Source organism: Hemicordylus capensis, chromosome 1 (assembly GCF_027244095.1).
Source record: "Hemicordylus capensis ecotype Gifberg chromosome 1, rHemCap1.1.pri, whole genome shotgun sequence".
Lineage (NCBI taxonomy): Eukaryota > Metazoa > Chordata > Lepidosauria > Squamata > Cordylidae > Hemicordylus > Hemicordylus capensis.
In genome coordinates this window covers 289,796,609-289,820,354 of record NC_069657.1, presented here as the reverse complement: position 1 = coordinate 289,820,354, position 23,746 = coordinate 289,796,609, and the positions used below count along the sequence as shown (strand labels likewise).

The 23,746-nt window shown below is 42.8% G+C and overlaps 1 protein-coding gene across 10 annotated transcripts in view; it reads right to left on the bottom strand.

The window, feature by feature from the left end:
- Positions 1–23,746, bottom strand: part of DLGAP2 (DLG associated protein 2) — a 691,732-nt gene that overhangs the window by 474,600 nt on the left and 193,386 nt on the right. The gene's annotated exons all lie outside the window — the stretch shown is intronic.

Genomic DNA, 23,746 nt, shown 5'->3' with positions numbered 1-23,746 from the left:
ATTGTACAATGCTAGGCAACTGACCTATAATGGGATGCACTATTAGTGAAGACTAGTGAAGAATGGTTGGGGGAAACTTACTTTTTTGGACCTCCTACAATATTACAAACGTAGTTGGAAAGTGTATTATTTAAAAGGAGCAAGTTCAAATTGTCTGGTCCAGGTTGGATAGCCTAATCCAACACCATGTTAAAGGGAGGACAGTTGTTTTTTTTTTTTGGTGTAAGCTGGATATCCTTTGCACATGCCAGATATGTTGCATTGATGAGCTGTTTCCATTCTCTCCTTTAAAAATCTGCTTGCAAGTATCTTCTATGTTTAAAGCCAAAATAGTCATATGGTTGCTGGAGGATACCCAGGTTCAAATTTGGAATAAAGCAAGTGTTCATCTGTTTTGGTTTCTGAGACAAAAGTCATTCTTTGAGGTGAGACAATACATTTCCCCACAAAATTCTTTACTACTGTGAATATTCACCTTCTTTCCTACCTTTTTGTTGCCCTTGCTCCTCCCAATATGCTGCTGCTTTGTTGCCAAAATATTTTTTGAGGTCTGAATAAATCATGCTTCAGTCTTTCTACTAGCTTTATGACTGGAAAGCCACTTTGGATGTTGCTGAAGCATCAGCAGTCATATGGGAAGGCAAATGCACAGTCATAACTCACCATCATCACTTGATGACTGCAACACCAAGTAATAAGGTTCGGTTCTTGCCCCTATCCTTTTCAACATCTTTATGAAGCTGCTGGGTCAGGTCATTTGCCAGTTTGGGGTGAGACTCCATCAATACGCTGATGATACTGAGCTGTATATTGCCATCCCAGATCATGCTGGGGATGCTGTTTCTGTGCTTGCTCGATGTCTGGAAGCTGTTAAGATCTGGATGACTCAAAATAAGCTCAGACTAAACCCCACTAAGACTGAGCTGCTCTTATTTAGCCCTTGTAACGGCCAACAGTTGGATCCAAACCTTTTTTTTGGATGGGGTGGTGCCGCCCCCAAAGGAGCTTGTCCATTACTGGGGGTTCTTGTGGACTCATGCCTCCTGCTTGAACAACAGGTGGAGGCTGCGGCTAGAAGTGCATGTGCCCATCTTCATCTGGTTTGCCAATTACACCCTTATCTTGATTGGCAGGCACTAACGACAGTGACTCATGCCCTTGTCATCTCTCGCTTAGATTACTATAACATGCTTCACCTAGGGCTACCTTTGAAGATGATCGGGAAGCTTCAGCGGGTCCAGAATGCAGCGGCTCGCCTACTTATGGGTGCCAAAAGATATGATAGGATAACACCTCTCCTCCAGTCGCTGCACTGGTTACCCATTTGCTTCCAAATTCAATTCAAAATCCTGATTCTTACCTTCAAAGCCTTGCGGGGCTTGGTGCCTGTTTACCTACAGAATCGCCTTTCCCATCCAGTTACATCCCATCCTGTTAGATCATTTCAGATAGCCCTGTTGTTGGTCCCTGATTTTCATGAGGTTTGGAGTTCTAGGACCCGGCAAAAGGGCTTTTTCGGTTGCTGTTCCACTTCTTTGGAATTCTCTTCCCTGTCAGATTCATCTAGCTCCCTCTTTACCAGTCTTTAAATCCTTATTGAAGACCTTTCTTTTCTGCCAGGCATTTGCCCTGCAGTTTACTTTATTTACTTTCCATTATACATTTTAGTTTGCAATTTTTAAAGTAATATTTGATTGTAATTTTTAATGTTTGCTTATTTACATGTCATTGTACACCGCCCAGAATCTTTGGAGTGGGCAATATATTAAATCTTCTAATAAATAAATAAATAAATAATTTGCATGCATCGAACAGTGATCATTCATCAGTCTGCTCACAGTGTCTTACCTGTAATAGTTCCAAATGGAGAGAGTTCACATGCACTGCGGAAGTCCTTAAGTGAAGAGAGATGAAGTGATGTTTGGGCACTGCAAACCAACCCTCATTCACTATGGTGACTAGGAAGTCTACTTAAGGTTCCTACTAAGGATAGATGTAACAATGATCAAGCTCTTAAAGGAAAGAGAAGAATCCCTCATATGAGCCTGATCTTGGTGCTCCATACTAAACAAAAAGCTGGCATTCTGAGCATTTGAAAACTGCTGAGAAACACACTTCATTCTCCTGGACTGCACTTTCAATTTCATTATGTGACCTTCAATCCTTTCCATCAGCATAGCGAACAATGGTGACCACAGAGGGGAGTTCATAACCCTGTGGTAGAGCAGATGACTGGCATGTGTAATATCCCAAATTCAGTCCCTGGTACTGGGACTGGGAAAGATCTGTACCTAACAAGATCTTGGAAAGCTACTGCTCTTCAAAGGAAGCAAGTAAGAAGAAAGGGCACAGTCTACTAGGAAACATTCCTGCACAAGCTCCCTTTGAAACAAACTCTTGTGCCAGTAATTTCAAAGGAGCTTGCACAAGAAAAGTAGTTGATGGTTTGTATTCCTAAGTCCTGGAAAATGGGCAAACAGGAAAAACATGAGTTCCATCCCCTTAAGCAAAAGTGCTACGTAGCATTTACATGGTGCCTTCCTCATTCAAAACATAACATACTTTATTTATTTATCATTATTTATTTATTTATTTATAATATTTCTATACTGCACAAAACTTGCGTCTCTGGGTGGTTTACAATTAAAATCATTTAAAACATTAAATCAATTAACAATTAAAATCATTTAAAAGATTAAAAACATTTAAAACCCAGTATTAGAATTATTTAAAACTATTAATCTAATTAAAAGCCTGGCAAAATAAAATTATTATTTACTTACTTACTGAATTTATATACCACCTAGTATAAAAATCTTGAGGCAGTGTACAGAATTAAAACAAAATATAACACATTTAGAAACTATAAGATATAAATTAGATAAAAACATGTTAAAAACACATTAAAATTTAAAAATCGAATCTCAGTTGAAGGCCTCGGAAAACAGGTATGTCTTCAAGGTCGTCCTAAAAGCAAACAGAGAAGGAGATGCTCTTATTTCAGCAGGGAGCGTGTTCCAAAGCCCTGGGGTAGTCACAAAAAAGGCCCGGCCACCAAACGAGTTTGCGGCACCCATAGTTGGACCTCTCCAGATGATCTTAATAGGCGAGAGGGTTCACGACAGAGAAGGCGCTCTCTTAAATACCCTGGACCTAAGCTGCTAAGGGCCTTATAGGTAATAACTAGCACTTTGTATTTCATTTGGAAACCTATCGGCAGCCAGTGTAGTTCTTTTAGAATTGGTGTTATATGGCCCCTTCGGGTAAACCCAGAGATCAGTCTGGCTGCCGCATTCTGTACTAACTGTAGTTTCCGAACTACGTACAAAGGCAGCCCCACATAGAGTGCATTACAGTAGTCAAGCCTAGAGGTTACCAGAATATGTACCACCGTTTTAAGGTCACTTGTCTCCAAGAACAGACGTATCAGCCAAAGCTGATAAAAAGCACTCCTGGCCACAGCCTTAACCTGAGAAACTAGGGAGAGTTTGAGATCCAGGAGCACTCCCAGCCTACGAACCTGATCTCTTAGGGGGAGTGTAACCCCATCCAGAACAGGCAGATCTAAGCCATCTCTTTGATCCCGACCCCCTAGAGACAGCACCTCCATCTTGTTTGGATTCAACTTCAGTCTGTTATCCCTCATCCAGCACAATATCGCCTCCAGGCAGGCACTTGGGGGTGGGGGGTCATGCCATTTCCTGATGAAGTTGGTATAGAGAAATAGATCTGGGTGTCATCAGCATATTGATAGCACCCCAGACCAAACTTCCTGATTACCTCTCCCAGCGGTTTCATGTAGATGTTAAAAAGTATTGGAGACAGTATGGAGCCTTGTGGAACCTCACACTTCAGCTCTCACTTGTCAGAGCAATAGTCTCGAATCGACACCATCTGGAATCTGCCAGAGAGGTAGGAGCAGAACCACTGTAAAACAGTGCCACCCAAGCCCACCTCCTTTAAGCAACCCAGCAGGATATCATGGTCAATGGTATCAAAAGCTGCTGAGAAATCCAAAAGGATCAGGAGAGACACTAGCCTCTCCTGACCAGGTCTCCATGTGTCTTCAGTGCCTTTTTTAAAGTTGCCAGAGATGGGGAGGCTCGTATTTCAACATGGAACTCATTCCAAAGTCCAGGGGCTACAATGCAGAAGGCACGTTCCCGAGTAGCCACCAGATGAGTTGGCGGCAGCCGCAGGCAAACCTCTCCAGATGATCTTAGCAGGCAGTGGGGCTCATGGAGAAGACGACATTCTCTTGCATACCCAGGCCCTAAGATGTATAGGGCTTTATAAGTAATTACCAGCACCTTGTATTTTGCCCGGAAACGTATCAGTAGCCAGTGCAGTTCCTTCAACACAGGAGAAATATGGTCTCTCCTAGATGACCCCGAGACCAACCTGGCTGCCGCCTTCTGGACCAACTCCAATTTCCGGACTATGTACAAACGCAGCCCCACATAGAACACATTGCAGTAATCCAGCCTAGAGATTACCAAGATGTACCACTGTTTTGAGGACGCAGCTGGATTATCAGCCAAAGCTGAAAAAAAGCACCTCTGGCCACCGCCTCAACCTGGGACACGAGGGAGAGGTTTGGATCCAGAAGCACCCCAAGACTGCATACCTGTTGCTTCTGGGGAGTGTGACCTCATCCAGAACTGGCAGATCAAAATCATCTCCCGATTTCAACCCCACACAATACTGTAAGTACCTCTGTCTTATCTGGATTCAGCTTCAGTTTGTTATCCTTCATCCAGCCCATTACTGCCTCCAGGCAGGCATTTAGGGAGGTTATGCATTCTCCTGATGATGCTGACATGGAGAAATAGATTTGGGTGTCATCAGCATATTGATAACACCCTGCACCAAATCCCCTGATGATCTTTCCCAGCAGTTTCATGTAGATGTTAAATAACATCAGAGACAAACGGAGCCCTGAGAGACACCATACAGAAGTTCAGATTTTGAAGAACAACAGTATCCAAGAGACACCATCTGTAATCTGCCCATGAGGTTGGAGCAAAACCACTGCAAAGCAGTGACTCCCACCTGCAATCCCCTCAGACTTCAGAAGGATACTATGATCAATAGTATCGAAAGCTGCCAAGAGATCCAAAAGGACCAACAGAGTCATACTCCCTCCATCAATTCCCAATTGGAGATCATCCATCAGGCCGATCAAGGCAGTCTCCACCCCATAACCTGCCCGAAAGCCAGTTTGAAATGGGTCTAGATAATCAGTTTCCTCCAAGACCGCCTTGAGCTGTGAGGCCACCACCTTCTCAGTCACCTTGCCCAACCATGGAAGGTTGGAAACAGGCCTATAATTGCTCAACTCTGAGGGATCTAATGCAGGTTTCTTTAGAAGAAGTCTAATGATTGCTTCCTTAAGACAAGGAGGCATCCTGCCCTCTCTCAGAGAAGCATTTATAATCTCTACCAGGACCTCAACAACAGCCTCCCTGCCAGATAGTATAGCAAGGATCAAGGATCAAGAGGGCAGGTGGTAGGCTGCACCATTCCAAGCAACCCGTCCACATCTTCAGGAGTCACAAACTGAAACTGATTCAGGGTCATCACATAAAAGGAGCTGCTGGAAACCTTGGCATCAGAATCCATAACAATTGTGGAGTTTGAATCTAAGTCGGCCCAAATACGACAGGTTTTGTCCACAAAGAACTCATTGAAAAGGTCACAGTAAGTTATTGTTGCTTTTAAGTGCTGATTCAAGGGAGAAGGGGCGCACATTAGCCCCTTCATGACACTGAACAACTCCACCAGACATGAACTTGCTGAGGCAATATGGGAGGAAAAGAATTGCTGCTTTACCACACGTATTGTCTGAGCATAGATCTTCAAATGCTCTCTATGCATTAATTAGGAGTGTGTACGGACCGGTCCGGGGCCATACAAAAGGCCTCCGGACTGGTCCGGAATTCGGATGGTCCGGCGGTTCAGCGGGGGGGGAGTGTGTTTTTAAGGGGGGGATAGCACTTCCCCCCCCCCGCTGCTCTTCCCCCTCCGGCGCTGTACTTTCTTAAAACGTTCTTGGGGCGGCAGAGTTCCTCCCTGCCGTCCCTGCCCCCATTGTTGTCTTTAAAGTTAGCAAGCCGAAAAAGCTGGAGCCACGCATGTGCCCTTTGCAGTGCGCGCGTGCTCATCGCTGCTGCTGGTGCGCCCCGCATACATCATTGTGACGTATGTGGCGCGCGCACCACTGGCGGCGGCGAGCAAGGGTGCATGCGTAGCTCCAGCTTTTTCGGCTTGCTAACTTTAAAAACAACGACAGGGGCAGGGGTGGCAGGGAGGATCTCTGCCACTCCATGAACGTTTTTTAAAAGTCCAGCGCTGGAGGGGGAAGAGTGGCGGGGGGGAGTAAGTGCTATCCCCCCCTTAAAGACACACTCCCTCCAGTGCTGGACTACGCCTCCGTGGTTCCGTGCACATCCCTAGCAATAATCTGTTGGATTTGAGTTGAGTCTTCCTCCACTTGCGCTCTAGCCGCCTACCTCGCTGCTTCTGCCCCCATGGTTCTTACGTATACCAAGGGGCCAGTTGCTTTTTTTTTTTTTTCAATTAAATTTTTATTAATATTAACAATAATCTTAACATTAACATTCACAACAAATAAACAGATATGGACTTCCCGCTCACACCTCCTCATGAATCATTAGTTATAGAGTTAACCCTTGCTATAATAATAATTCAAAACATAAATTTAAACCTTACAAACATGATTTTAATCTACCCAACCTGCATTTATTACTAAATTTCAAACCCTGTGGTAAAATCAATAGTAGGAAAATAGTTCTTTAGATACAGCAAGAATGGTTTCCAATCTTCTTTAAAGCATTCTAGATTTTGGTCTCTTATCAATATTGTAAGTTTTGCCATCTCCGCATATTCCAAATTTTTTATCAGCCAATCTTCTTTTGAAGGCAGTTCATTGCTCTTCCATTTCTGTGCATATATAATTCTGGCCGCCGTAGAAGCATACATAAAAAATGTTAAGTTAGTTGTAGAAATTACACCTTGTGTTATCCCCAGCAGGAAGGATTCTAGCTTCTTAGGAAATGTCATTTTGAATATTTTCTTTAACTCATTATATATCATGTCCCAATAGGCCTTAGCCTTCCTACAAGTCCACCACACATGAAAAAAGGTTCCTTCAGAGTATCCACATTTCCAACATTTGTTTGAAACATTTTTATACATTAGTGCCAGGTTTTTTTGTGTCAAATACCTTCTATACATCATTTTATAGTAATTTTCTTTTAAAACATAACATGCAGTGAACTTTAAATCAGTTTTCCATAATTTTTCCCAGGCTGCCATTTCTATATTGCACCCCACATCTTGAGCCCACTTTACCATAGTCGTTTTAACCACTTCGTCTCTTGTCTCTTCCAAAAGCAAGAGCTTATACATTTTAGAAACTAATTTTTCATCATTTTCACATAGCTCCTTCTCAAATCTCGACATCTGATCCTCAAATCCAACTTTAAGATCCTTCTTATATACAGTACTTCATTTAACTGATGGTACTGAAACCAATCTCTAACCAAATTTTGTACTTGAGTTACACTTTTAAGCTTACAGTCCTTTTCTTGAAAATATAACAGATCCCTATAAGTACCCCATTGCAATTGCATATTTACTTCTTTACGTGTTAGAGCTTCGATCGGAGATACCCATGACAGAGTTTTAGGTTCCAGCCAATTTTTATATTTTAGCCACACCCTCACCAAGGGGCCAGTTTCGAAGTGGGTCAGAGAGGATGCTTAGAGCGATTGTGTCCACTGCCCTGGTGAGTTGATTATTCCAGTTCTCCACCAAGAGTGTCTGCAGGGTCATCAGCAGAGCCAACATTAAATCCCTCCAAGGTTTCTTGGAATCCTATTGGATCCAGTAACCTTCTTGGGCAGACCATCCAAATAGGCCCCCTGCCCCTGTGGAGGTGGGACGTCGTCGTAAGTCCAACCTTAACCAAATGGTGGTCCATCCATGACAAAGGGGAAATAACAGGAGTCCCCACCTACAGAGCACCACCCTGTTCAGAGTGCAATATGCGTCGGTCCTGAGACCACCTGGGATAGGCCCATAGTTGTCATCACAGCTATGAACTCCTGAGCTGCCCCAGACAAATTGGTCCCAAAATAACATTGAAGTCCCCAGCACCACAACTCTGGGAGACTCTCCAGTGCCATGATTCATTATCACTTGCATCTGGGCGCCCAAACACTTTTCTTTAGTCATCAACACACCGTCTTATCCCTGTCACAATATGCCTATAGCACATGATCCTTTCTGAAAATCCCATTTTTAAAAAAAGGATTTTTGAAAATCCTTCTTGTGTCAGATTGCAAATGTACATTGAAAACATTGAGGGTCAGTGCAGACCGTCTGCACAACATCTTGGTACACTCTAAATGGAAGTTCCTTTCTGCCATATAATACTCAAGGGGGCATGCTGATCAAGCAAGGTCTTTCAGCACAGACAATGAGGTTGTTCTCATGACCAGCCCTACCCAGGTAGGGCAGCGCTGGATAGGGCTGGCTGTGAGAACCACTGGGATCAGTCCCAAAACCAGTGCGCTGGGTAGCCCAGGTTTTGTACCTGGGCTCAAAGTGAGGTAAAAGAGCATGTGCATGCAATCCTACCTCGCGGCTGGGTCATATGGAAGCTCAGGATGGCAGCAGCCTGAGCTTCCATAGAGCTGGTGGGAAGGAGCACCCAGCAGTGTGGAACTTCCCCAATGCACTGTGCTCCTTGCACACTGCATTGTGGGATTACTGGAGGGCTCCAGATCCCAGCTCTGCCAATCACCACCACACCAGTCGTTTGGGCATGCAATCAGCAGAGCCTCTAATCATCTGGGAGCCTCTGATCATCTGGGAGGAGGAAGGTAGGAGCCTGCCTCCCCTCAAGGCTACCCCAGTTTGGTCATGTGAATGACCTTAAAGTCTACCAAGATGAAGCCAAATCCAACTTTGCTCCTCTCAAAGTACTTCTCTTTATTCTGTGGATTCTAACAGAAGCACATATTTCTACTTTGTAAAGAAACTTGTACTTTTGTAAAGAAACTTTACAAAAGGTAGGAAGGGCACACAATCTAATCTCATGACAGCACTTTGACTTTCTGGATATAAAGCTCAATGCAGAACATCAGCATTTTCCTGAATCTAGCCCACACATGCTTCCTCCCTCTAGTTTGTTCATGACTAACTTAGCTGATTTTCTCAACATTCAAAATGATAAGTAATGTGCCTGTTAAAAGAAGAAAGAATCAGGGAAGACCAGAAACTCCAGGCATCTTCCTTCTGGCAGGCTGTGGACATTGAGAACAGGTTTGATTCGAACTGGCCCGGTTCAAACAGTTCAAACTTGGACCAAACCAGCCTAAAAACAAAAAGGCGGCCATTACGAATTCAAAATGAACCAGGCCCAGTCTCTTATGGACCAGTTTGATGGTTTGAGGGGTGATGTGTGTAAACGGCAATCCAGTAATGCTCCCCCTTTAAAAGCAAAGGGGAACCCTGCCTTTAAAATGCTTCTCAGGGCAACTGGGGTGGGGGTGCCAAGAGAGCGCCTTACCACCAGCAGCAGCTCCTCTAAACCCCAGCACTCCACTCAGCAGTGCAGCCTGTGTGGCGGCACGGTTCCAGCCTCCGTGGCTGCCCAGAGACTATTTGTGTGTCCTCCACACATGCGCAGAGGCCATTTGTGTGACCATGTGAATTTGCATGGCCACACAAATGGCCTCAACGCACCTGCGGAGACAATGCAAATGGCCTCTGCACATCTGCGGAGGCTGGAATCATGCTGCTGCCATGCGGGCTGTGCTGCAGGGGGCAACGCTGGTTCTTAGAAGAGCCCCCATCACTGGCAGTGCTGCTGGTAATGTGCTCTCGCCCAGCTGCCCCTGCTGCCCTTATAAACCTATTACAGGCAGGATTCCCTTTTGCTTGTAAAGGGGAATCCTCACCAGATTCCCCTTTATGAACATAGTCTCTCGAACTGGGTTGAACCGGACCAGACTGCCTGGCAGTTCGACCAAATGGATTCGCAGACCAACGGCTCAGTTTGAATTTGAACTGAATCATCAGAAACAGTTCTGTGCACACCCCTGCTTGAAGCTTTCAGTCACAGTTTAAATATGGAAGGTCAAGAGTTTTCAATCAATTCTAAATCAGCTCCACTCTCCCACTCCCCAGTGCATTGTCACACATTTGTATGCAGAGCTATAAAATGTGGGAGAGGCAGAGACCTTATATGTATGAATATGCCCTTCATGATTTCATAGTGAAGAGCCTGCTTTAACAATCTAGATATCCCTGAAGAATAGATCTGCCAGCTGTCTCTGACGCTTTTCTTTTCACAAATGCATTCTGGAGGTCAGAAATACTACATCACTGTCATTGATCAGTGGCCACCCATATATACCTCAGCTTTACTTAGGGTACCAGACGTTCTCAGTCCTAGCTATTTGGGGCAAATCAGTGTCAGCTTCTGTAATATTATTTTTCTGTAATATTATTTTTCCAACACTGGTATGCCTGTTGAGTAAGTGCAACGTTTGTTCCAAGGGCATTCCATAAGCTCTATGCCTGTGGTGTGTAAACCAAATCGAATGTCTATGGTAGAGGTCCCAACAATGGCTGCAACTGGTCTCCTTTAGGTGAACTTCTGTATAAGTAATTGGGAATGAGATCACAATATGTAAATAAATGTATGTTCATATGCATTCCTATTGGAGGAATTCCTTTTTGAGGCAAAGGGGGCATTTTAACAGGTTGTATAAAGCTTCCTGAAAAAACCCTATCTTTCTTATAGATGTCTTCATCCCAAAGGCTTCTAACTGGAATAGATTACACTTTCTTTTCCTTTCTTCTCAGTAATGAATGGATGCCTCTGTTGCTTCTCTTCAACTGTTTGACAACTAGTTAGGAGGATGGTGGTGCAGTGAACATCTGGACAGGAATCCTTCAGCATTGTTGGCTCACATCATCATTATCAGAACCATCTAGACCAGTGATTCTCAAACTTGGGTCCTCAGGTGTTATTGGACTTCAACTCCCATAATCCCCAGCCTCAGTGGCCTTTGGTTGGGGATTATGGGAGTTGAAGTCCAATAATACCTGAGGACCCAAGTTTGAGAATCACTGATCTAGACAAATAAAGCCCTTGTCCCAAGGACTGGGTAGAGGCAATTACAAAAAATTGTTTTTAGTAACTTTTCCAATAAATTCAGGAAACCGATGCTCTGGGGCTATTCAAAAGATGCATAAATTATTAGGCCTTGATAAAAGATGGTAGGTAATTTATCCTCTGATTCTGTAGAAGCAATATGCAAGACATTTGAGAGCTGCTGCATAATTGGCCTGGCTGAAATGCCAATAAGCAATATTTGACTTTGGTCATCAAGTGGCTTGCTTATAAGCAGTTGCTTCCATCATTAGCATAGAAGAGGCCCTGAGGAAAATAGGGAAACAACTGGGGTGCAAATTGTGCTTGAGCTTGAAATGATGTATTGTGGTACACAGCTTATAAAAAATGAACCAACAGGGAGTAGCAGTAATAAATACATCATTCTTCTCTGTTACTTCATCTACATAGTTCCAGCTAGCAGCAACATTCTAGGGCATGGTTGGGCTCATGAATCCAGGCTGTCTCTGCCTGGAATTGTCCTCTGTCAACTGTGACAAGTTTGCTCATCATTCATATTCAGGGTTGAAATTCATGACTACTAGTTTGAGTCAGAGTTCAGGGTGTGGGAGGTTTAGTCTTGTCCTATTTATTTGGATCAGTTTTAGCATCTTTTACCAATGTGAAGTAAATGTAAAATGATGTGCTGTACATGGAACAATGCTGTTTATTCTGACTTTTGGTGGAACAAGTGCATCCTTTGGTGAAAGAAGGGTGCTGGATGTTCTTTATTCTTCCTTCAGTCTCTTGCAGCTTCACTTTCAGTCTTTCTATTCTGGAGGTTTCTTAGTGGATGATCTCACTTGCACTTTGGCATGATCCAGTACACTTCAGGCACAGTACCTACATCTTGAAGATATCTAGAGGTTCAACAGAGTTCTATTTTCCTTCTTTTCAGAAATATGCATGTGCACTTCCCATTCCTCATCTAGCTCTCTCTGCCGGCTTGGTGCAAATTGCATGTTGTCTGGGACATAAGTAACTTATGTCAACAAGAGGAAAGGTTGCATGTGGATCTGGGGCATGTGCACAGATCTCCTACTCATCCTCATGCTCCCTCACTTTGCCTGAATATGCACAGGTTGGAGCACAGGCAGGGACAGGCCTTTACTGTGCCTATGGACATCTTCCATGTGGGTGGCCTTGTTCCCGCGATGAACTAAATCATATATACAGTACAGTATGTTATCAAGAGCCCTACCAGTTGTTATCAGAATGGGTATGGTACTGAGACTGCATATATATGTTTGGTTGATAGTCTATGCCTCAAAATAATATGGGTTAACCGTTATGTTTAGATTATGCTGAGGTCTTTACTTCTTGAGGAGTGTCATTATAAGACCACAGGTACCTGGCAGGCATTAACAGGGCTATTCAGTCTTCCAAAAACCTGTGGAATTGTAGAGGTTCCATGCTATTCCCTCCCCCCCCCCACACACACACGAAGGCACCATATGGGATCATGTCTATATCTGGAGTGTGTTATTATTATTATCTACATTTTATATCCCGCTCTTCCTCCAAGGAGCCCAGAGCGTTGTACCACATACTTAGGTTTCTCCTCACAACAACCCTGTGAAGTAGGTTAGGCTGAGAGAGAAGTGACTGGCCCAGAGTCACCCAGCAAGTCTCATGGCTGATGGGGATTTGAACATGGGGCTCCCCGGTCCTACTCCAGCACTCTAACCACTACACCACGCTGGCTCATTGTTGCCATCAGTGCACCAGTTTAGCTTACTCTTCCTTCTCTTTTCCTGTCATTGTTACTTGTAGTGTTCTCTCAATCTGACATGGTTAGGACAAATAAATATGGGTGAACAGATGGAAGGGGAAGGTGAAACTCAGCTCAGACTAAAATAATGACAGCTGGCTTTTTAACCTGGATAAATAGGATTCCACCACTGATGATAGCAGCTTCCCTAGGCACCGTTTTCTAGCCTTGAAATGTTCCTGAACAATAGGCTAGAATAGTAGCAAGAAATACTTTTCAACTTCTCCATCTGTGAAAGTGACATGGTCCTTCTTTTTGGATATGGACCCAAATGCCATTAATGCACCTGTAATCTAAGGTTAAAGAATTCTATTGCATTTCTATAAGGTTGCCCATGATAACTCTCAGGAAAATTCAACTTCATCTAGTATCCAGCCTCCTGATGGGGGTGTACTGCCAGGAGCACACTGTGCCAGTTGTATAGTATCTGTGTTATTGCCTCCCAGTTAGTTTTGACCTATAAAGACCTCACCTGGAGTTCAGCACGCCTGAGGAACGGTTATCACTATGTCTTATCAAGATCTCTATATCAACAAATATAGAGCTTAGATTAGCATTTGCAATGTCCACTCCACAGCTGTAGACATCCTTTCCTCAGAGACTTACTAAAACAGGAGCTTGAGCATGTTCTTGAAACACTGTAAGAATATTTTATTTGGGATTATTTCTGGTGTTGGAAATTAGCAGTAATGGTATGGAGTTTTAGTATATGTTGTGGTCTATGCTTTACACTGCAATCCTAAACATAGCCTGTTTTTGGCACCCCTTACCTTTGGAATGCACTCCCCAGAGAGGCTCTACACATGTGGAATCTGATGTCATTTTGGTGCCACTCAAATACCATTTTTAAAATCTTGGCAGGCATTTTGTGTTTTAGATCCTGGTGTATCCACTGCTCTGTTGTTGTTTTTTAATTGCTTCTCTATCACTGTTTTTATTTATTGTTCTTTGTGTTTTATTATTAGCTGCTTTGAGGACTGGTGGATCAAAAAACAGGATACAATAAATGAATGTTTGTTTGAAACATAACTGTTTTACTTGGAAGTAAATCCCATCAAGTTTGATGTGATTGTTGAAAGTTGTTGCCTTGCATCCCATTGTATATTTGGATGTAATATGCCCTGGGTTCAATGGGACTTAATTCCATGAACGTGTATTTATATAGCACCAGGTTTAGCTATTTTTAATTGGATTTATAGTAGAAGCCACTTATTAAACTGGAAAGGCAACTATAGACCATGAGAGCAAAACAGCTCTCTAGCCTTATTCTTCAGGTATCTGGCACCTACACTAAGCAGTGTGTGGTCTTCAAACTTGTTTTCTAATTGTCTGTGAGTGACATTTTGCAGCAAATTTTAAAAATGACAATAGTCAAAATACTTCCTGAAGAAATAACATACTATGTAATGAGTTATAGGATTGTGTACTTGCAAGATATATCCTGCACAGTATCCACTGATGTAATGATATTTTCTGTTTGGTTTTTTTTTTCCCCAGAACAGAACCAGAAACCAGTGTTTTGATTAAAAGTCCAATAGGCTGATACTTTTGCCTGTTACTGTGCTGAGTTTCATGCAGATACTACAAACATATCCCTCAAGCAGGAATTTCTGAGAGCTTTCTAAACATATACAGAAATAAAACTTGAAAAATCCAGGTTTTCTCAAGATGTCTTGTCCAGTTTAGTTCTCATAGTCACTATGGAAAGATGGGGGGAGGGTCAACTATTCCTGTACAAACTATGTATGTCTATACGAAGGAAGAAAGGGTTTCAAGGACTACTTTCATACCTAAAAACTTCACATTCAGTTGCTCTATAGCTTCATTTATTGTGCTAATGCCCATAAGACACATTGTCGGGACTTTTGGGTATAGCCATTACAAAAACATCAAAGAGCAACCTGAGAAACAGTCTGCTTTCAAAACATTTCCCCCAAAATCCACCAATTACTGCAAACTTCAAGGACCAGCATTTTGTTCAGAACATAAAGACAATTGCTGAATGGTGAATACAAAACCATTTGAAACAAAAGGAAGTTCCTGTTCTCATAGAAGCAACAACACTGAACACAAAAGGAGGGAAAAATGGGAACACTCATTTCAATTTCATGCTCCATAAGAATCAGTGGGCAAAAATAAGAGAACAATCAATGTTCACAGAATATAAAGTGACTAAATTTGATGGAAAAAACATTTGCCCAACTTTTGCATGACTATTAACATAAGAATGCACGAAATAATTAAAAGTCTCTCTAGGAAATAATGTGCTTTGCATTCCAAAAAAGATGTTAGTTTTAAAACCCCTTACTTCACTGAAATGAACAGGAATGATACGGACTTCAATTCTAGCTCTTCAAATTTTCTGGTGAGTTGTCAAGGTAAAATATAAGGAAAGAAATCACCTAACTTAGCTATTGATCGTTCAATCTTCAAGTACTCCCTTATTTCTTAAGAGACTATTTAACACCCAGGGCTTGACACAGCCTGTAGAAATGAAATAATTAGAAATGAAGGATTCTGGGAAATATAGGCTAACTCTGGTTCAGTGTGGCTCAAGCTAACATCTAAAACACAGGCCTAGATTCACCCCAAATTCACCCTGAAGATCTGCTGGCAAGATGAAAGCACTAAAACACTGCTGGATGGTAGAAGTTTGAATTCTACTAAAAAGAAGACCTGCATACAGTAAAATAAGAGTAACTGCAAATAATTCACTGCCCTTCAATTATATAATCAACAGAAACTATGCTAGCTTCAGAAATGTATAGGATCAAATAGTCAGGATATATACTGTAGATAATTATTCATTGGTCGTTTATAGGCAGGATGATTGGTGGAATGAGCTTATGACATACTATCAATTGAATATTTATGAATGGTTTCATTAAATCTGGCTACTGATGGGGGAAAAATAAGACATCAAAATTCTGTGACGAGTTAAGTTCTCTAAATCTGGCTATTCTTATATTATCTCTACCTTCTTATATAGAGGCACAACTACTCACTGGGGCTCTCATAAAAATTAAAAACAAAGAAGAAAACATCCAAAGAGGAAAGCTGATAGATGTTTGCCATTATTCCACTTTCCAGCATAGTCTCCTGCCTATTCAGTGTTATTGGCTGACATGAGGAACGTTACTCAAGTCGTTCCATTGAAATTAAAAATACAGGTTAGGAAATAACTAAGTTGTCTTTTTAATTTCAACAGCACTACTTTGACTATTTTTGCTCATCATGTCAGCAATTATAACTGATGGACTGGTGCACAATCTAAATTGTGGGCACAGGACTGACCTACCACTCGAAATGAAGATGCATCAATCTAGTTCAATGTTTAGTAAAAATCCTACATTGCTCATTACTATTGGCTCTGTAATGTACAGTCCCAGAAAAAAGGGCCACATAGCAATCTCCTAAAAAATTCCTGATGGCTACAACAGCAATAAATTAAAATCAGCGCTTCTTGGAGAAAGTCTGGGGTTTGTTTATACAGTATTTGTGGTCTGGAACCAAATAAAGTGAATGCTTAGACAGTATTTGTGGTCTGGAACCAACAGTATATATGAAGATTGGAAGCTCTGCATTGTTTGTCACTGGCACTGTTCAAAAGAGTTGGACAAAGGGACATGGGTCATGTGGTTGAACAGTCAATACCATACTCAGCCTTCTTCAGGCGCAACACACTACATTGCAAAATGTATCATGAGAACAATACGTGTGATATCATTAGACTTCAGTCCTGCAAGACTGTTGTTGGAAGGCCAGGTGTGCCTTTACAGGCACTGGCTGGTGCAACACTGGGTCATTTATTGGGACTTTTAACAGGTTAGTCCCCCAGCTCTTACTGGGTCCATTCAACAACACCGGAGTCTGGAGGAGCTTGGCTAGTGGCATCAGTGAGATGGTAGCACCTGAACAAGGTGGTAGTTAGGGAAAGCATAGCACCTTTAGGAACAGGAGTGGGCCTCAGGCTGCTGCAGCCTAGGAATGCAGGAAATGCAGGTTATAGAATTACAGCTTGGATCGGACCTCTGAAAAGTATACAGTGTACTGTGGTTGATTGGCCAGCAAACTTGCCTGACCTGACCCCACAGAGAATCTATGGGGCATTGCCAAGAGAAGGATGAGAGACATGAGACCAAACAATGCAGAATTGCTGAAGGCCGCTAATGAAGTATCCTGGTCTTCCATAATACCTCATCAGTGCCACAGGCTGATAGCATCCATGCCACGCCGCATTGAGGCAGTAATTGCTGCAAAAGGGGCCCAAACCAAGTACTGAATACATATGCATGCTTATACTTTTCAGAGGTCCGATATTGTTCTATTCTTCAATCCTTGTCTTCTTGGTTCCATGTAATAGTCTAATTTTCTGAGATTGTGGATTTGGGGTTTTCATGAGCTGTATGCCATGATCATCACAATTATAACAAATTAAGGCTTGACTTATCTCGCTTTGCATGTAATGCGTCTGTCTCATATATCAGTTTCACCTTTTAATTTGCATTACTGAAACTAATGGACTTTTGCACAATATTCTAATTTTCCGAGTTTCACCTGTAGGAAAGGTCTCCACCTGTTCAGGGGAGACCTGAGTTCAAATCCCCATCCAGCCATGAAAACTAGCTGGATGACCCTGGGCCAGTCACTTCTCTCTCAGCCTAACCTACTTCACAGGGTTGTTGTGAAAGAGAAACTCAAGTATATAGTACACCGCTCTGGGCTCCTTGGAGGAAGAGCGGGACATAAATGTAATAATAATAATAATAATAATAATAATGATGATGATGATGATGATGATGACATAGGTCACACAGAGGCTGCCATGCTGGGGGGGAGCCAAAAAGCAGCCAAAAACTGCCAAATGGCCAATTTCTGGACTAAGGGAGGCCGGTGGGGGGAGGGGGAACCTTTTCAGACACCCTCCCCCACCTTGGACAACTCCCCTGGAGGGCGTAAGGTGTTTTTTTTAAAGTTCGCAAACCCACCCACCCACCCCCAGACTGAACCGAACTGGGGAAAGTTTGAGAAGTTTGAGGGGGTGCCGGACCAAACTGGACCAGTCCAGTTCAGGTCCAGTTGGGCCTCAAACCAAACCAGACAAGCCAGTTTCGTGGACACACCAACTGCAGTAACATGATTGGCACAAGTTGTTATCTCACACACAGTTATGACTCCTTATTTACTAGCATTGCAACAGCTTCCCCCTTACTTAGCAGCAAGCATAGGCAGAAGCTCAACTAGAGCAACCTCAGCCACATTTTGGAGGGAGCATATCTTGCAATGCAGATTACAGAGTAGACCCAAGCAGTGAGTGAAGCACAAGTTAGTCTCAAGGCCAGACTTGGAGTTCATCACAGCAATCACCAACAAATATCACACACAAAGTGGGAGAGCTGCCACTGTCCATTTCTTACCACAACACTGTCCCAGAAACAAACCACAACTCATCGAAGACAGGCACCCAAGTTCTGCCTTTGTCAGTCTGAGATCCATCAAAACTAAATAGTTATAGCAGCAATAGCAAGCGTATTATACTCGGTGCTGAGAGAAGAAAACCACAAGACCAAACATTCCTTCCTCCTCTCCTGCCCCGATGTAGCCTCTTCTTCCAGAGAGGCACAGTATAAGGGCTCTCTCTGCCCCCCAATCCCTTTGAATAAATTTTGAATTTGAAATTCCCTCCTTTTGTGTTGCCCCTCCCTCCTCCCTGCCAATGGGGGCACATTTGTCCATTACAACACTTGATTTGTATGTTAACAAGCCAACCAGGAAGCAAGGATATTGCAAGCCAATCTGAAACCAGTGCCAGAAAACCAATCAGCAAGGGGCAAACAGACCTCCAAAATGGCACTTGAAACTTTGAAATGTTTCAGTCGAAATGGAATCGTTCTGTTCCGAGCTCAAAACAGGCCCGTTATTTAAAGGGTGTTCTGTTTTGAAAACAGCCAGTTTTGAGTTGAAATGTTTCACCGTTGAAACATTCTGCACATCCCTAATCCAAAACCTGTCAAAGTAAGAAAGGTTCCGTTCTATGGTAACAAAATATGGAAGTGGGGCACTGATGCCCTCACAAGACTTTATATGATTATTTGGTGTACTGGCCTGGGCAGGGATGGTGATGTCCATGCATACTAATGGTCTTTCTGTTACTCTATTCAAGTTTTCTTGCAGGCTTCATCATGCCTTTTACGCAATTGGGTTACAGCCCGAATGGGATGCAGTCATTTTGCATAGGTGTGGCTACAGGCAATGCTGAAGGGCACTGATGAGTCAATGCTTAAAACAGGAGTTCTAAGCCTTGGGTCCCAGATGATGCTTGACTACAACTCCCATCATTCCCATCACAATGACCCTTGGGTGCCTTTGGCCATTGTGGCTGGGTATGATGGGAGTTGTGGTCCAACACAATCTGCGGACTCAAGGTTGAGAACAACTGCCTTAAAAAAATTGTGCATTGGTGCTCAAAGACTTATAAGTTAGACATGAGAGTCAGCCAAGCTGGGGCCAGAGGCTTTTTTGCTGGCTGGCATGGGGAACAATTGGCAACAGGAAGCCTCCAACAGTTCTCCACAGAGAGTTTACGGTTAGTGCACATGATAAACAGCCTAGATGAAGCCTGTTTTGTTATGTCATGTTTGATCAAGTAAGAAAGTTGTGGCCATGCAATTATGAACTGAACCCATATATAGTCTGTGTCTCCTTATTGCTTCTCATTTCAACAATGCTTTCAACATTTATTGTCATGTGGCACATCTAAAATTAGGTAAGTCTGGGAACTGTTTTCAAAAGGAAACTCCAAATCACACAGACATTGTTTAATACTAGTAATTTTAAGCCCGTTAAAATAAGGGGCGCTAGTAGGATTGTGTAGAAATGTTTGTCTGATTTGTATCTCCTCCATAGCAAGGGTCGTGGTTTTTTCTTCTTCTTGTTTTTGTGTATTTATTATGTTTTTAGAAGCACTGTTAACTTGCCCCCCTTTTTGTGTTTTTGGTGACCTGTTTAAAGTGTGTAAGAGTAAAATTTTCAATTTGGAAACATATATTTAGTCATTACTTTTCCTTAGTTGACTAATCCGTTGAAAACACTGAAAGTCCAGCACAGGAAAAGATGATAAGCAAAAATGCCTCAACAGAGCAAACACTATGTGGTTTACCCTCTGGGCTCCTCGCGGCTGGGATGGGCTCGCCAACGCCGCCTCTGCCAGACCCGTTGCCGCTGTTTTTCTCCTCCTGGCGGTCGGGCCGAATCTACCGTCTGCCTCCGCGCCGCTAGGCCTCGGCCGCGGCTTTGCCGCCGCCTCGGCTGGCTTCCCCCGCCGTCTCTTCCCCCCGCCCGGCTTCGGCGGTGCGGCCAGGCCTCGGCCACGGCCACGGCTCCACCGTCGCCTCGGCCGGTTTCCCCCGCCGCCTCTTCCCCCCACCCGGCTTCACGGCGGCCGCTTCTCCTCGGCCGCCGCTTCTCCTCCTCCCGCCCATCATGGCCGCCTGGTCCCAGCGGTCATGTCTCCCTCGGCGTGTTCTGGGCATGCGCTCTGCGCATGCCCAGAACAGCCAAGGGAGACACGGACGCACGCCCGGCACATTATTATATAGGATTATTACTATTACTATTGACTGATATTCAGAGCAAGGAAGCGCTGATGCCACAAGTGAGCAGCTTAACACAATTTCCAAAACAACCGTATCAGTGCACCAGAGAAGTGGCAATTTTTTACTATCTCCTCTTCCCCAGGAAAATATGCCTCCTGAAAATATGTCCCTGAGTCTTGTCCTCAGGGGCTTCCTGGGGAAGGCGAGGCCTTTAAAAATGGCTGCTTCCTCAGTGCATCAGTGCAGTTAGTTTGGAAGTTCTGTTAGGCTGCTCTCTTGTGGCATCAATGTTTTCTTGCACTGAAAGTCAGCCACCATTTTTATCTTACTAATTAATAACAATTATTGCTCTTACTCTGATTACTACTACTACTCATTATTAATAATACTGCTTTTACTGAGATAAAAGGTTATCAGAGCAGTTTACCTAGCAAAAGGAATGAGAAGATGGTTCCCTAACCTAAAAAGAATCACAACAGAGTATTAGTAACCACCACTGGAGGGGGCACTGTGCTAATGAAAATTGCCCTCCCCCTGCTAAATAAAAGGGAGCAACCACTTCCAAAGAAGCCTCTTTGCCCACTTAGCGGGCTCTCAATATAACCAAGACAAGATGGATTAAGTTGGCAAGAATCCAAAGTAGCAGCTCTCCTTTTCTCATTTCTGCTTGTTCTATCCCAAATGAAAAGTGCAGTTCTTGTAGCAGTCACTAGGCTGGCCTAAGATGTGCATTTTATTTCTCCGTCACAAAAACTCTCATCCAAACAAATTACCTGGGGAGGAAGAATGTGGGATTTGTGTCCTGGCCTGAAACACCACCTGTATAAATCCTACAGACTACAGCCAATATCTAAGCTGTGGGAGAGACTCACATGCACTGCTGGAGCTATATTAGAAGCTATCACTGTAGCAGTTCCCATGGCCAAAAAGAAAAGCAGCTCATTTTACTCTCAACAGCAGCTTGCTTCTTCAGCAGTTGGAGTTACTCAGGTCATGATAGCAAAGTTGCATCTTGCTCTACAATAAACACCCATCAGCTTTTCAATATGGCATTATGCAAAACCCAATACAACATGAAAAGTACTTGGAACAAGTTCTTTTAAACAAAACAACAGCAGCAGCAGCAGCATAACACTTATGGCATGTTTCAAAACCAAGTATTTAAAGCATATTCCACATTATTAATTCCCAGGTTTTTAGAAAAAACTAGTTGCAGTCCTATTGCTATTTTTGCTTGAGTCCACACCTAAGCCGTCTTAGATCTTAAGCTTCACACGAGAGCCAGTTATTGATATTTCCAGCAAAGCCAGGTTAACTCATCACTTGGCTTTGCATTTTGTTGTCCTAGGAACCAAACATAACTATATTTAAATACCATATGTGCTATTTCCATGCTTGCTGGAAGCAACAGCCAACTTTTGCAATTCAAGGGCTGAAAAGGCTGTGATTAATTTGTCCCACTGTTGTTGTTTTGAAATAAAATAAATATCATAATAATGAAAACATTTGAAAGTGAAGTATCCTATTTTAAGAGGCTGGTTCAACCACTGTATGTATGTTCTTATTTTTTAGAGAGCTTTGTTCCCAGTTAAAAAAAATACATATTACAGAATCAGGCCACTCTAGATCACAACCCAATTTTAATCCCTTTATAAATAAATGTCTTTTTTAAGCTCTAGTCTTCTCATAGAAACTATGAGTTTAAGCTTTTGCAATATGAGGGCAAATGTGACTGCTAAAGATTTAGTGTTGTCACTCAGTAAAAGTGGAAGTCACCATGATGTAGTGGTTAGACTGTCATACTAGGACTTGGGAGACGCAGATTCAAATCACCACTCAGCCTCGAAACTCACTGGGTGACCTTGAGCCAGTCATTTTGTCTCAGAAAAAGAGAATAAAATCCTATTTTACAGGATTGTTGTGAGGTTGAAATATGGAGTAGGGGGGCATGAATGTTCATTGAAAAGAGAGGTTAAAAAATGAGGGAATATTAGTGGATTAATCATGTGTTTTCATACATGTACACATGGGTAAAAAGCAAGGTAGACATTTGTATGTCTATCTATCTATCTATCTATCTATCAAATTTGTATACCGCCCCAAACTTTCGTCTCTGGGCAGTTAACAATAGCATAAAACAACTAAATGAAATGTTTAGTTTGTGCATTGTTGTGTTACATCGGATCACTGGAAGCTGCCTTATGCCAAGTCAGACAATTGATCTATCTAGCTCAGTATTGTTTAAACTGACTGGCAGTGGCTTCTCTAAGGTTTTTCCAATCCTACCTGTAAATACCAGGGACTGAACCTAGGGCTTTCTGCATTCAAAGCCCATGCTCTACCGCTGAGCTCTGGCCCCATCCCCAAAGATAGTATACATAGTTCTCCCATCCAGACACTGACCACAGCAAGACCAGATTAGCTACAGCAAAGTGGTCATCTCATGTGTCCTTAAACTATGCTCTGAGACCTAAAGTTGTTGCTGTAGTGCTGAAGTAGACACCACCTTAGGTGTTCCACCTGTATGAGAGAAAAGGGTAAATGCCTCACTTAAGACAGTGCTTGCTATCCAGTTTTTGTATGTCTATTAAGAATATGTTTTTAAATTTTTTAAAAAATCTGTTGCCTGGTTATTCAGGGACATCTTTTCAGTTGATTAATATATATTTTTTAAAAACCTAACTGATTAATCAATGAAACGTTACAACCTTATGAAGGATAGCTCAAGTATGACTGCCAGAGCAAAGGCTGCAATAAGGGAAAGTTTATTTTATAGCCTTACCTTAATCCTGTGTGTAGGTGCCATAATGCGATCCAGACTCTTCTAATACAAAACATATTCAAATAAAAGCTCATGATGTCATCAATGGCATCCCTTCCAATCCAGCCTCATTGTGCAACAGAATAATGACCTGGATTTACTGGCCTATCTGTTCACAGCTATAGCCATGTGTGGACTGGTAGCCTTTGATACCTTTGATTGGGAGGCCAAGATTCCTTACCTAGCTGGATTCAGCATTATGCATGTGATTTCATCTCTTATGGAAAAAATATTTTTCTGAATAAATTCTTGATGGATTTTTGTCAAGACTGCCAAGAGCACTCATCAAGAAAGCCAGCTCCTGCTTATGGGGAAGGCAAGTTGCACACAAGGATTGAAGTACATTGGCA